The sequence below is a fragment of the Amia ocellicauda genome, chromosome 2 (assembly GCF_036373705.1).
Source record: "Amia ocellicauda isolate fAmiCal2 chromosome 2, fAmiCal2.hap1, whole genome shotgun sequence".
Taxonomy (NCBI): Eukaryota; Metazoa; Chordata; class Actinopteri; order Amiiformes; family Amiidae; genus Amia; species Amia ocellicauda.
In genome coordinates this window covers 60,589,064-60,599,805 of record NC_089851.1, presented here as the reverse complement: position 1 = coordinate 60,599,805, position 10,742 = coordinate 60,589,064, and the positions used below count along the sequence as shown (strand labels likewise).

The window sequence follows — 10,742 nt, the reverse complement described above, 5'->3', positions numbered from 1 at the left end:
AAATTTTCATGTCATGCATTCAAGTTGTAACTGAAGTCAAAGGTAGGTAGACAAACATTTTTGAGAAATGCATCATTTCTAACTTGTGTCATGCCCACTGAAGAACACTTCCTGAAAGCACCAGGAGTGGAAAGTTAATACAATAATAATAATAATAATAATAATAATAATAATAATAATATTATTATTATTATTAATAATAAATGCCATGAATGAGTGTTATTTATTTTAAATCCATTTAAAAAGTGGTCTTCTTTCTTTGGAATCTCATATGCAGAAACATAACAGGGACAGAAATTCGACAGTTAAAAAAAAAAATCTGATGTGAAATGTGTTCTAGTTTTAATGAATGTTTTATTCGGTGAGAGGCTGTAGAGGACAGTCAGGGATGAGGCAGGTGGAGCGAGCCCGTGTGTGCTCTGTGGATGCGAAGAGCCGACCCACTGCCGGCACTGCTGTCCTCCACTGTTCTAACATCAACTCGGTGCCGTTTCAGTGGTGTGCGCTGGTGTGATGACCCGCCCGTCACACGTCTGTCATCTCATCCTCCAGGTCGTCGCCCTCCGTCTCGCCCTCCCCTTTGCCTTCCTCCTCCTCTTCCTCAGAGGTCACATCCAGCCTGGGAGAGACACTTGGGACAGGAGCAGGCAATCAGGTAGTTCTCCCTGACAACAAAAGAGAACAGTGGGTTAGAGAGAAATCCTTAACACTTCACTGTGTTAGACTTTACTGTGCTTCCAAAAACAAAGTCCAACTGTGCCTCGACACTAATGCCTTTCAGTGAAGTAGCAGCAGACACTGTAAATGGGGCTTCAGTCTCGGTCTCTGGGCTCTCTATGTACCTGAGAATCTTGTGGCGGCTGTGCCTACTCCAGTCTCTTTGACAGCAATCTAGGTAGCTGATGGAGATTTCCTGAAAACCCCCAATTATTACACTTTGAACTTATTTTTCTATACTAGGAGAAATTATAGAACAGCACATCAATCTAGCTGTGCCTGCAGGTCCTTACAAAAGCATTGACACACACAGACATATACTTGTTTATATACAGACTATGAACTGCCCCACATACACGCGCACACACAATTATTCTGATGGATTTACCTCCCCAGGGGCGATATCAGAGAGGGCAGTCATGTGCAACAGGTAGTTGTTGTCAGGGAATGAGGCCTCGGCATTGGGCAGGCAGCTGTGGTTGGCTAGACAAGAGAATTCACAAAAAAACATGAGGTGGGAGCAAAAGCCAAAAGGCTGAGCAGCCTTTGAGATGACTCCATGGGGGAAGAAACGAGCAGACCTCTGTTCAAGCCATTGGCTGTCGATGCAGTGTGTAGATTCTTAGCTGAAATGTGCACAACAAGGCAGGGTAAACAAAGACTATATATTTGAGGGACAACCTAAACAGGCTACAGACTTACAAGCAATGTTGTTGGCACTTGGAAAAAACTTTGGTGAGGTTCTTGGATTCACATGTTCTTCAAATCATGCAGGGTTCTTGTATAAATCTCTTGTATAGACTTTCTTACACCTATCGTACAGACTAGAAGTAATACATTGGTCAGGTCAAACCATAATGTAGTTGTGACCGGTCTGAAATGTATAGTATAGTTTTATAAACAAAAGGCCTTGGCTAAACATGACACTCCCAGAAGAACCATTTTGGACAGCACACAGCTCCAACCACCATCCTATTCTGTCTACTTTGAACAAGGCTAGGAGACAAAATTCTGTGCCTTGAAGAAGAGGTGTTGATAAGCTTTGGTAACAACCCAGTTATATAAGAGCATGTTCAAAGCAGGGACAGAGAACTTGAACTTCAAAGCAATCAGAGTTTCAGGTTTCCTACTGCCAGTTAAAATGAAGCTCCACAGAGAGGGCGAACAACCACTATGGGCCACAGGCTCCAGTGATTTAAGAACAAGCTAAAAAATAAGCAAGCAAAGTGTATTTTGAGATCTTAGAGATTTTTAAACCATATTGTGAGGATAGTATGTAATTGTAGCTTTAAAAACATGGCTATTCCTCTGTCATAGTTAGCTGAGGAACAGGGGAGTATTCTAGCTTTGTTCTGAAGAAGCCGAAGCATAAGTTTGCTAATAAGGCATAGCAAGGAAATAAATGTATATAAAGAAATGCAGTTGACAATGTGAGATGTTATAAATGCCTCCTTATCAAGAGAGTGTTGGAGTATGTCAGTTCCTGTCAAATGATAAAATGCTCTCATTAAAGAATTACGATTAAAGTAACAACAACAAGAAAAGATATTTACAAAGCTGACAAGGCTGGATTCTGCAAGTTTTGAGTTGCAAGACCATTAACAGCAACAGTGAATGCGATTATTAGACACTTTCAATTCCCAGACATGCTTGCCAAGAACTGGGCTCTTCTATGTCTGGAATGCAACCCCCAGCGATATTAAATGGCATTTCCAGGACACACTCACCTTGCTCAGACACTCGTCGTAAAGTGCTGTAGTGAACTGGTTCCACAACAATGTCAGTTGCCCCTAAAACCCGACACAGAGAAATATAGGTGACACCCGACCTACATTAACCACAGCCATTGTCTTAAGCTCCTGAGACTCAACATCTTAGCCTTAAACTGATCCCAGAGGAAGCAAGCATGAAGGCAGGCACAGGACAGAAATTGAATAGAATCTTGCATGTAATATCATTTTACAAATGAAAACAGGTCAGACAGGTCTGTCATGGTCTGATTTTGACCTGCAAGCAAAATGCATGACCTGATTTTGCTCTGTGGCCATTACTCCCGAAACAACATTACAGAGATGGTTAAGGTTAGAATTAGGGTTAGGTCCAGGTTATATTATTCCAGGGACCACAGCTACACAGTACATTCAGTTTGTGCCTGTGCTGAAACCACACAAGGAACACAGGCTCACTTTGTAACCCTGCAAGTCATTGAAGGATGCCTACCACTTTTGTGCAGATGTTTGTTCTTGTTTTTGTCTGGGAAAATTTTGATTGCAGGGTGATATCTGGTCAACCCAAAGCCAAACTTAATATCAGCAAGCCTGTGACGTCCTCTAGGACCAAAGGAAAGGATCCAAGTGCAGGCTTTTAGAGTTGAAGCAGATAATCCAATAAGGGCAAAACGAGAGAGCATAAACTGGGACAGTCCAGGTCAAACGATCAAGCGAACAGGCTAGTAGGGAGATCCGACAGGGGTAAACGAGAGAAGGAAGCAAAATGTCAAAAAAATACACAGGAAGGCACTCAAGAAACAAGGCTTAGAAATGATCCAGGAGAGAATGCAAGACTTCACGATTAATCTAGGAAACAGAGGGGTTTAAGTACTGTGAAGGAGAGAGGGATTGAACAAGGTGAATGAAGGATTGACCAATGATAGGAGAGGAGGACAGAACAGGTGCACCTGGTAGGGAAGAATGTGGAAAGACTGGTTTGACTGGATAAAGGAAAGGAGAAGCACTAAACTAGTATTCGGGAGAGGGAGACCTCTGGTGGTGAACTAAGGTAGAAACAGGGGAGACCGTGACAAAGCCGACATAAAAAAGCAGCAATTCACAACCAGCCGTCCACACCTTCTGCACATCACCGTTAGACTCCTCAGGCAGTGCTGTTTTATTCAGAGTACTTGAAGATGAGTGGCAGTTTGTGAAAAGTAGTGTTTCCTGTGGGTTATGTTCCCATTGGAAAGGCAAAGGAATTGATACTAGAAACAGGATTATTACAAAAGAAGTCGCTCTTTGAAGTTCTTATTACGCTACGAGCATCCAGATCAGAAGATGCCTTTCAATTCCATTAGTCCAGGATACAGGCATCTATAACTACACTGAGTACCTTCTGCATCCTGGAGGAAATTTGGTGTGGTGCGACTTCTTAAGAATCTCTGAAGCCCTGAACACAGACCCTGACCTGAAACTTCTCTCCCAGGAGCTTGTGAGCGATTTCGTCCTCTTCATTAGCCGTCCTGCTGCAGAACTGAGAGAAGAGGCTCTGCCAGTGCTCTGCCTTTGTCCCAAGCCTGAGGAACAAAAGGAAACACTTTAGTACAGATCAGCTTGAATCATGGCTCTCCCCGATTCTTAGACAGTGTCTTCTTTTTGAGGGTTTTGATGCCTTGGTAATCTCATTTTCACAAGTGGATTGCAGGCAGTCTTTAAATTCTCCTTCTAGTCCAGCCTGGTTTGAATGGGAAAGGCAAAACACAGAAGTGTGCAGTACTGCCCTGATGATTGCAGAATGATTGTGTACTGAACAATCTAAATTTTTGTTTCGTTATACAAAATAAAATAAATAAATCTCACAAGATAACATTTAACAGAAACCACTACTTAACTTGATGTAGCGTAAGGTACACTTATAAATTTCAATTAAAGAAGTGAATGTATAGTATCACCTTATCACGGATCCTGGAATCTTGTAGAACTCAATTTCTGTAACAATTGGACGCAGACACCAATTTCAAAGATATAAATTGTCAAATTTATTAAAAACAAAGACTAAATGTAGCACTACACTAATTATACAAAAAGGGAAAAACTAATAAAAATTCAACTCTAGATCAACAAATCAAAGACAAATCACTTCCTTGACCAAATCAAAGACCATGGAATGGCATATGATAACACACAAATCGTTAAACAAAAAAGGTTATAAATACATTGACTACAATACCGGTTAGTAAGACGAAGGTGAGTCTCATTAGTATTGTTAGTCGAACATCAAATAACTATGCAGGTTAGTATTTAAGTCAAATAACTTCTCGTTATATATATATATCAGTCTCATTTATATTTGGGTGCCGAGAAAGATTCTATCATTTCTTGTTACCACAATTCTCCCTAATTGATTACTGTTCAATGATTAAGGATAGGCAGGTCCACCTATAATCTAGTGTCTATTAACTTGTGTCAATTTCAGACTAAACAATTAAACAGGAATGAGAATATATTTCTCGGCGTTGACAGATTCTTATTTCTAAAATTGTCAAACAAAACAGTTTAATACAGCACTCATTTATATTTAAGAAAATACTAGTTTATGACTCACAGAATAACATATCTAATTGATTTCTCAAATGTCATGAATAATAAACTCCAAACTGTTAAACTTATCTGAACTTCGTCGCAGAGAGGCCTCTCTGCCTTCGGGCTCAGATAACAGCACACGGCACGAGGTCCGTGTGGTTTGGAACAAAGGCAGTCCGGTTCGGCTTTGTCCAAGAACTTCCACTCAGTCGATGCACCTGGAAGTTGGGGTTTCGCGATAGTAGAGTCTTTTCCAAACTGATTTTCCACTGGTTTGAAGGCTCCAAGAATGTGCACAGGATCTTCTTTGCAAGGAGGGTTTCCACCATAGTTACTTGAAGACAAAGTCTTTGTGGAAAGCAAGGCCCTGTTTGTTTCCAAGGGTCAAGTTTCTTAAGACTCAATAGCTATTTAAATGACTGAACACTTTCGTATTGCAGTCGACTTAGTCAATTGTCCAGCTGTATTCACTCCACTGATCAGATGGGTACAGGCGGGCAGGCGCAGTTTCTAAAGTTCTTTAACTGAATAAAGATCTTTACAGATTTCTTCGTACAGCTCAATCTCCTTCTCCCAGTTTAACTCTTCTGTTCCCGGCAAAGACTTGGTTGGTTTCTGGTACAGGTTGAGCTGTGGCAGCGAGTTACTGGTTCAGGTGAGAGAGAGAGATGCCGTGCGCTACCCTTTACACTCACCTAAAGGATTATTAGGAACACCATACTAATACTGTGTTTGACCCCCTTTTGCCTTCAGAACTGCCTTAATTCTATGTGGCATTGATTCAACAAGGTGCTGAAAGCATTCTTCAGAAATGTTGGCCCATATTGATAGGATAGCATATTGCAGTTGATGGAGATTTGTGGGATGCACATCCAGGGCACGAAGCTCCCGTTCCACCACATCCCAAAGATGCTCTATTGGGTTGAGATCTGGTGACTGTGGGGGCCAGTTTAGTACAGTGAACTCATTGTCAGGTTCAAGAAACCAATTTGAAATGTTTCGACCTTTGTGACATGGTGCATTATCCTGCTGGAAGTAGCCATCAGAGGATGGGTACATGGTGGTCATAAAGGCATGGACATGGTCAGAAACAATGCTCAGGTAGGCCGTGGCATTTAAACGATGCCCAATTGGCACTAAGGGGCCTAAAGTGTGCCAAGAAAACATCCCCCACACCATTACACCACCACCACCAGCCTGCACAGTGGTAACAAGGCATGATGGATCCATGTTCTCATTCTGTTTACGCCAAATTCTGACTCTACCATCTGAATGTCTCAACAGAAATCGAGACTCATCAGACCAGGCAAAATTTTTCCAGTCTTCAACTGTCCAATTTTGGTGAGCTTGTGCAAATTGTAGCCTCTTTTTCCTATTTGTAGTGGAGATGAGTGGTACCCGGTGGGGTCTTTTGCTGTTGTAGCCCATCCGCCTCAAGGTTGTATGTGTTGTGGCTTCACAAATGCTTTGCTGCATACCTCGGTTGTAGTGAGTGGTTATTTCAGTCAAAGTTGCTCTTCTATCAGCTTGAATCAGTCGGCCCATTCTCCTCTGACCTCTAGCATCAACAAGGCATTTTCGCCCACAGGACTGCCGCATACTGGATGTTTTTCCCTTTTCACACCATTCTTTGTAAACCCTAGAAATAATTGTGCGTGAAAATCCCAGTAACTGAGCAGATTGTGAAATACTCAGACCGGCCCGTCTGGCACCAACAACCATGCCACGCTCAAAATGGCATAAATCACCTTTCTTTCCCATTCAGACATTCAGTTTGGAGTTCAGGAGATTGTCTTGACCAGGACCACACCCCTAAATGCATTGAAGCAACTGCCATGTGATTGGTTGGTTAGATAATTGCATTAATGAGAAATTGAACAGGTGTTCCTAATAATCCTTTAGGTGAGTGTATACGCCTGTCAGATCAATAGATGATTGGTTCTTGAGTTTGTGAGATTGAATTTCGGTTTCAGCCCCCAGTGTTCTATTGGATGGAGGGCTTGATTTATGACTGATGTCAATCTATGTCATCTTTTGGAAATGCTGGTTGGCCTGTGTTCCTAGCTCTGTGTCGGGATTTTGGCTCTCGTCCACTTCAAAGCTTTTTTATTTCCTCCATGCCATATTCCCCAGACATTTCACAGCAGGGATTCCAAGCTATTTGGCCCATTCTCGGTGCCATCCTCCCAAGACTGCCACTTTGATGTAAACCAGTTCACACGCTGATGAGCTTAGGAAATCTGATAACTTTGGGGGAGAGGTCTTCTTCAGCTCAGAGCTAAAATGCTCTTATCAAAATATACCCCCCCACTTAATGCTACATTGATAACAGATTTTCTGTGAAATAGTTCCCAAAGGACAAAAAATATATAAACATCAGCAGTTGGTTCAAGTGTACAATTTAACACGGGATAACACATTCTTGAAAGTTAAAGGCTTTGAAATAAGAACACAGTGGAACACACATCTGAAGAATTTAAAGAATTGCAGTCATTTATGTGAAATAATTAAGTAATTAATTCAAAACACTGTAGACAAAGCTAGAATTCTCTACCTTATGTAATTCAGAATCCATCCTCAACTTAAGGCTTAAGATTGTTCCCCTGCATGTTGATTTAATGTAATACAGTCAATAAATAAATGCATTTTAATGTCTTTAATTAAGGGAAGTCAAACATAAAACTGTAAGGGAAAATGTTAGAATTGAAAACACTACCTGCTTAACTGTCGCAACCATCCTTGCCATTAACGTAATGCTGGAGGTCTCTGGTGGGTAATGCATGTTTCTGGGAAATGGGGAGACAGACTTGGGTGGAGAGCACACTGTGCAGTGTTGCTGAAAATCACTTGCAAATCTATCACAATCTATTGAAATGCTAGAAGAAGATGTGAAAAGGGGAAATGTTCCTTAGCATGTCAGGAAATTGCTGAAATACTTTAATTTCTGGATGGCTGCTTTCTAGCCAAACAAACACCTGATGTGTCATCGCTGTTGGAGGCTGTGTGTTAAAAGCCTCACTATGCAAACTAAATCCAACAGCGGTGCAAATACACAATAGCTTCTCCTGCAGGTCTGAAGGTCATGTGCAGAAATAACACAATCCCAGAGAAATGTCATTGTCTGTTTAAATGAATACAAGTTGCCTTTGCACATGTTTTGTATTCACACACTTCCTCTGGTATTGACATCATGCAATTAACAACATACAACAAAAAAAGGGTCTCAAAGACCAACCGCGCCACCGGGGTGCCTGACGCGTGGTAGTCGTGGCCGAGTTGTTAAGATGATGGACTAGCAATCCTTTGGGGTCTCCCTGCGCAGGTTCGAATCCTGCCGGCTATGATGCTGAAGAGCAGCGCCGACCCCTCTCTGCCTTGCAGGCCCCCCTTCTTGAGCTGTGCTTCTGTCACAGACCCTTTTGCAATCTCTCTCTATCTATCTATCTGTCTGTCTGTCTGTCTGTCTGTGACTTAAAAAAATATAGATCAACATATAGAGATCTGTATATAAGGACAGAAAGATGTCCATACGAACACGCAGAGGCGCGTCGGAACCCTGGTATAATTCCTTGCTCTTGCTGGGGTGACATCAGTTCACACACCTCTTTCTTTCATTCTGTTCCCAAGTCCTTTGTGCAGCCTTCCCACCCTAGGCGGGGGCAGCAAAACCACACAAGGAACCTCCCCGTCGGGGAATCGAACCCCAGTCTCCGCGTGACAGGCGGGGATACTCACCACTATACTAACGAGGAGCCGGGCTTGCCGCATCCCACCTTCTCCGCCCCCACATCTTTCGCCACGCCCCTTTCCGATTCTGAATGTCTCAGGGCAAGGCGAGGGCAGCATCGCTGCCTCCCCTGCCTGCTTTATTCCACCTTGTTAGTGTCCTTCGGTCAGCTCAGGCTCCGGAAAGCAGTCCTGGACCGCGACCTGCTGCGCTAGGGCCCCGCCAGGCAGTCAGGATGGCCGAGCGGTCTAAGGCGCTGCGTTCAGGTCGCAGTCTCCCCTGGAGGCGTGGGTTCGAATCCCACTTCTGACAACAGCGAGTGCTCCTTTTTGCCCTGTTTGAAACGGGTCAAGGATAGCGCCCTCCCTGGTCCTTTCAGCACGTGAGCCAAAAAAAGGGTCTCAAAGACCATCAGCAGCATCAGCTGCAGATTTGGCGCCGTGGCTCAGTTGGTTAAAGCGCCTGTCTAGTAAACAGGAGGTCCTGGGTTCAAATCCCAGCGGTGCCTTAGGCGGGCTTTGTGTGCTCCTTGCGAAGCTTGTGATTCCGCTTTGTCGACCATCAGTTTTAGCAAGATAGGCTTATCGTAAAGCCATCAGAGGACGTAATGAACCGGAAAGCCAACTGGACAGACGCCGGTTTGTAAAGAAGAACCAGAACCCAAAGGACACGCGCTACGCGCACCTAACGGCCAACGTCCAATTCCCATTGCCGCCCCTGGACAGTCGCAACAGGGAGCTTGTTACTCCCGTCAACCTTACGTTTTCACCTCTGTGTGCTTCCTTTGTTGCAGCCTGCATCCAGATTTTGTTTTGTTTTGTTTTGTTTTGTTTTGTTTTGTTTTGTTTTGTTTTGTTTTGTTTTGTTTTGTTTTGTTTTGTGCCTTACGCCTGAGTGTAGGCACTGGGGAATGGGAGAGTCCTGGCACCGTGGCTTAGTTGGTCAAAGCGCCTGTCTTGTAAACAGGAAACCCTGGGTTTGACTCCCAGCAGTGCCATGGTTTATGTTGGCCTAGGCAATGGAAAGGAAGTTTCTAAACGCTCAATACATTTTTGCAAGATGGCCGCCCGCAGCAAGCAGCTTAAGGTTACTGTAGCCGCAGTCTGGCAAGCTGACCGCCAGAAGTAGAAACAATAACAAGGGGCGGGGGGAAAAATGGGCCGTCCCTGGGTGGATTCGAACCACCATCCTTTCAGTTAACAGCCAAACGCACTGACCGATTGTGCCACAGAGACAGACAGAGGTGTTGTGGTTGCTGCAGTCATGCAGTTCCTTCACAGTTGCCAGAAATCATTTCCAGCACACAATTTTCTTTGTCGTTGAATGCAACATACGTGACCATTGGGGGAGCGATAGCAAGCAAGAGAGTTAGATATCGAGAGTCATAGATAGATAGATAGATGGATGGATGGATGGATGGATGGACTGCAAGGCAAGCATCTGATTGACAGTGGTCCGTGATCTGCTGTTATGCTACTATGCTACTGACCATTGGGGGAGCGATAGCAAGCAAGAGATTTAGATATCAAGAGTCATAGATAGATATATAGATGGATGGACGGCAAGGCAAGCATCTGAATGACAGTGGTCCGTGAACTGCTGTTATGCTACTATGCTACTGGCATTGGGGGAGCGATAGCAAGCAAGAGAGTTAGATATCAAGTCATAGATAGATAGATTGATAGATGGATGGATGGACGGCAAGGCAAGCATCTGATTGACTTTGGTCCATGATCTGCTGTTATGCTACTATGCTACTGAACATTGGGGGAGCGATAGCAAGCAAGAGAGTTAGATATCGAGAGTCATAGATAGATAAATAGATAGATAGATAGACGGCAAGGCAAGCATCTGAATGACAGTGGTCCGTGATCTGCTGTTATGCTACTATGCTACTGAACATTGGGGGAGCGATAGCAAGTAAGAGAGTTAGATATTGAGAGTCATAGATAGATAGATAGATAGATGGATGGATGGACGACAAGGCAAGCATCTGATTGACA

The 10,742-nt window shown here is 43.5% G+C and overlaps 1 long non-coding RNA gene and 4 other non-coding genes across 7 annotated transcripts; 3 read left to right on the top strand and 2 right to left on the bottom strand.

Annotated features, from left to right (window-relative positions):
• Positions 1–334: 334 nt before the first annotated feature.
• LOC136711593 (uncharacterized) lies at positions 335–3,504 on the bottom strand. 3 transcript variants are annotated; one of them, XR_010804757.1, is made up of 4 exons: positions 2,938–3,504; positions 2,445–2,507; positions 1,106–1,200; positions 335–665 (listed from the first exon to the last, which is right to left on the bottom strand). It is a non-coding gene; the product is annotated as an uncharacterized LOC136711593 (long non-coding RNA). The 3 variants fall into 3 exon arrangements; XR_010804758.1 differs by lacking the exon at positions 2,445–2,507 and having other exon boundaries at positions 2,938–3,500; XR_010804756.1 differs by lacking the exon at positions 2,938–3,504 and having other exon boundaries at positions 2,445–2,663.
• Positions 3,505–8,968: 5,464 nt separating this feature from the next.
• trnal-cag (transfer RNA leucine (anticodon CAG)) lies at positions 8,969–9,051 on the top strand. Its single transcript has one exon. It is a non-coding gene; the product is annotated as a tRNA-Leu (tRNA).
• Positions 9,052–9,173: 122 nt separating this feature from the next.
• On the top strand, positions 9,174–9,247 carry trnat-agu (transfer RNA threonine (anticodon AGU)). The gene has a single exon. It is a non-coding gene; the product is annotated as a tRNA-Thr (tRNA).
• A 415-nt stretch (positions 9,248–9,662) lies between these two features.
• On the top strand, positions 9,663–9,736 carry trnat-ugu (transfer RNA threonine (anticodon UGU)). Its single transcript has one exon. It is a non-coding gene; the product is annotated as a tRNA-Thr (tRNA).
• Positions 9,737–9,900: 164 nt separating this feature from the next.
• Positions 9,901–9,974, bottom strand: trnan-guu (transfer RNA asparagine (anticodon GUU)). The gene has a single exon. It is a non-coding gene; the product is annotated as a tRNA-Asn (tRNA).
• Positions 9,975–10,742: the final 768 nt, after the last annotated feature.